General features: G+C 44.9%; 1 long non-coding RNA gene across 13 annotated transcripts; it reads left to right on the top strand.

Annotated features, from left to right (window-relative positions):
- Nucleotides 1-233: 233 nt before the first annotated feature.
- Nucleotides 234-3231, top strand: LOC127913866 (uncharacterized). Of its 13 annotated transcripts, none has more exons than XR_008087024.1 (5): nucleotides 234-305; nucleotides 793-880; nucleotides 984-1296; nucleotides 2198-2559; nucleotides 2936-3231. It is a non-coding gene; the product is annotated as an uncharacterized LOC127913866 (long non-coding RNA). The 13 variants fall into 13 exon arrangements; XR_008087012.1 differs by having other exon boundaries at nucleotides 237-618; XR_008087013.1 differs by having other exon boundaries at nucleotides 237-618; nucleotides 2198-2515.
- Nucleotides 3232-3751: the final 520 nt, after the last annotated feature.

Consider the following 3751-nt stretch of genomic DNA (forward strand, 5'->3'; position numbering starts at 1 on the left):
CTATGCTTATGTACACAGGTTATTATAGATGGGATAGAGATGCCTGGTGTCTGGGAGTGACAGGTTATTATAGATGGATAGAGATGTCTGGTGTTATTATAGATGGATAGAGATGCCTGGTGTCTGGGAGTGTAGTGACAGGTTATTATAGATGGATAGAGATGCTGGGAGTGACAGGTTATTATAGATGGATAGAGATGCCTGGTGTCTGGGATGACTTATTATAGATGGATAGAGATGCCTGGTGTCTGGGAGTGACAGGTTATTATAGATGGATAGAGATGCCTGGTGTCTGGGAGTGACAGGTTATTATAGATGGATAGAGATGCCTGGTGTCTGGGAGTGTAGTGACAGGTTATTATAGATGGATAGAGATGCCTGGTGTCTGGGAGTGACAGGTTATTATAGATGGATAGAGATGCCTGGTGTCTGGGAGTGACAGGTTATTATAGATGGATAGAGATGCCTGGTGTCTGGGAGTGACAGGTTATTATAGATGGATAGAGATGCCTGGTGTCTGGGAGTGACAGGTTATTATAGATGGATAGAGATGCCTGGTGTCTGGGAGTGACAGGTTATTATAGATGGATAGAGATGCCTGGTGTCTGGGAGTGACAGGTTATTATAGATGGATAGAGATGCCTGGTGTCTGGGAGTGACAGGTTATTATAGATGGATAGGATGCCTGGTGTCTGGGAGTGACAGGTTATTATAGATGGATAGAGATGCCTGGTGTCTGGGAGTGACAGGTTATTATAGATGGATAGAGATGCCTGGTGTCTGGGATGACAGGTTATTATAGATGGATAGAGATGCCTGGTGTCTGGGAGTGACAGGTTATTATAGATGGATAGTGATGCCTGGTGTCTGGGAGTGACAGGTTATTATAGATGGATAGAGATGCCTGGTGTCTGGGTTAGATGGATAGTGACAGGTTATTATAGATGGATAGAGATGCCTGGTGTCTGGGAGTGTAGTGACAGGTTATTATAGATGGATAGAGATGCCTGGTGTCTGGGAGTGACAGGTTATTATAGATGGATAGAGATGCCTGGTGTCTGGGAGTGACAGGTTATTATAGATGGATAGAGATGCCTGGTGTCTGGGAGTGACAGGTTATTATAGATGGATAGAGATGCCTGGTGTCTGGGAGTGACAGGTTATTATAGATGGATAGAGATGCCTGGTGTCTGGGAGTGTAGTGACAGGTTATTATAGATGGATAGAGATGCCTGGTGTCTGGGAGTGACAGGTTATTATAGATGGATAGAGATGCCTGGTGTCTGGGAGTGACAGGTTATTATAGATGGATAGAGATGCCTGGTGTCTGGGAGTGACAGGTTATTATAGATGGATAGAGATGCCTAGATGGATAGAGATGCCTGTGTCTGGGTTATTATAGATGGATAGTGCCTGGTGTCTGGGAAGTGACAGGTTATTATAGATGGATAGAGATGCCTGGTGTCTGGGAGTGACAGGTTATTATAGATGGATAGAGATGCCTGGTGTCTGGGAGTGACAGGTTATTATAGATGGATAGAGATGCCTGGTGTCTGGGAGTGTATAGATGGATAGGTTATTATAGATGGATAGATGATGCCTGGTGTCTGGGAGTGACAGGTTATTATAGATGGATAGAGATGCCTGGTGTCTGGGACAGGTTATTATAGATGTGACCTGGTGTCTGGTTTATTATAGATGGATAGAGATGCCTGGTGTCTGGGAGTGACAGGTTATTATAGATGGATAGAGATGCCTGGTGTCTGGGAGTGACAGGTTATTATAGATGGATAGAGATGCCTGGTGTCTGGGACAGGTTATTATAGATGGATAGAGATGCCTGGTGTCTGGGAGTGACAGGTTATTATAGATGGATAGAGATGCCTGGTGTCTGGGAGTGACAGGTTATTATAGATGGATAGAGATGCCTGGTGTCTGGGAGTGACAGGTTATTATAGATGGATAGAGATGCCTGGTGTCTGGGTTATTATAGATGTAGTGACAGGTTATTATAGATGGATAGAGATGCCTGGTGTCTGGGAGTGACAGGTTATTATAGATGGATAGAGATGCCTGGTGTCTGGGAGGTTATTATAGATGGATAGTGACAGGTTATTATAGATGGATAGAGATGCCTGGTGTCTGGATAGAGGGTTATTATAGATGGATAGAGATGCCTGGTGTCTGGGAGTGACAGGTTATTATAGATGGATAGAGATGCCTGGTGTCTGGGAGTGACAGGTTATTATAGATGGATAGAGATGCCTGGTGTCTGGGAGTGACAGGTTATTATAGATGGATAGAGATGCCTGGTGTCTGGGAGTGACAGGTTATTATAGATGGATAGAGATGCCTGGTGTCTGGGAGTGACAGGTTATTATAGATGGATAGAGATGCCTGGTGTCTGGGAGTGACAGGTTATTATAGATGGATAGAGATGCCTGGTGTCTGGGAGTGTAGTGACAGGTTATTATAGATGGATAGAGATGCCTGGTGTCTGGGAGTGTAGTGACAGGTTATTATAGATGGATAGAGATGCCTGGTGTCTGGGAGTGACAGGTTATTATAGATGGATAGAGATGCCTGGTGTCTGGGAGTGACAGGTTATTATAGATGATAGAGATGCCTGGTGTCAGGTTATTATAGATGGATAGAGATGCCTGGTGTCTGGGAGTGACAGGTTATTATAGATGGATAGAGATGCCTGGTGTCTGGGAGTGAGTGACAGGTTATTATAGATGGATAGAGATGCCTGGTGTCTGGGAGTGTAGTGACAGGTTATTATAGATGGATAGAGCCTGGTGTCTGGGAGTGTAGTGATGATGGATAGAGATGCCTGGTGTCTGGGAGTGTAGTGACAGGTTATTATAGATGGATAGAGATGCCTGGTGTCTGGGAGTCAGGTGGGATAGTGCCTGGTGTCTGGGAGTGACAGGTTATTATAGATGGATAGAGATGCCTGGTGTCTGGGAGTGACAGGTTATTATAGATGGATAGAGATGCCTGGTGTCTGGGAGTGACAGGTTATTATAGATGGATAGAGATGCCTGGTGTCTGGGAGTGACAGGTTATTATAGATGGATAGAGATGCCTGGTGTCTGGGAGTGACAGGTTATTATAGATGGATAGAGATGCCTGGTGTCTGGGAGTGACAGGTTATTATAGATGGATAGAGATGCCTGGTGTCTGGGAGTGACAGGTTATTATAGATGGATAGAGATGCCTGGTGTCTGGGAGTGTGGTGTCTGGGAGTGACAGGTTATTATAGATGGATAGAGATGCCTGGTGTCTGGGAGTGACAGGTTATTATAGATGGATAGAGATGCCTGGTGTCTGGGAGTGACAGGTTATTATAGATGGATAGTGATGCCTGGTGTCTGGGAGTGTAGTGACAGGTTATTATAGATGGATAGAGATGCCTGGTGTCTGGGAGTGACAGGTTATTATAGATGGATAGAGATGCCTGGTGTCTGGGAGTGACAGGTTAGTGATAGAGATGCCTGGTGTCTGGGTTGACAGGTTATAGATGGATAGAGATGCCTGGTGTCTGGGAGTGACAGGTTATTATAGATGGATAGAGATGCCTGGTGTCTGGGAGGTTATTATTATAGATGGATAGAGATGCCTGGTGTCTGGGAGTGACAGGTTATTATAGATGGATAGTGATGCCTGGTGTCTGGGAGTGTAGTGACAGGTTATTATAGATGGATAGAGATGCCTGGTGTCTGGGAGTGACAGGTTATTATAGATG

This window comes from Oncorhynchus keta, chromosome 30 (assembly GCF_023373465.1).
Source record: "Oncorhynchus keta strain PuntledgeMale-10-30-2019 chromosome 30, Oket_V2, whole genome shotgun sequence".
Classification (NCBI taxonomy): Eukaryota; Metazoa; Chordata; class Actinopteri; order Salmoniformes; family Salmonidae; genus Oncorhynchus; species Oncorhynchus keta.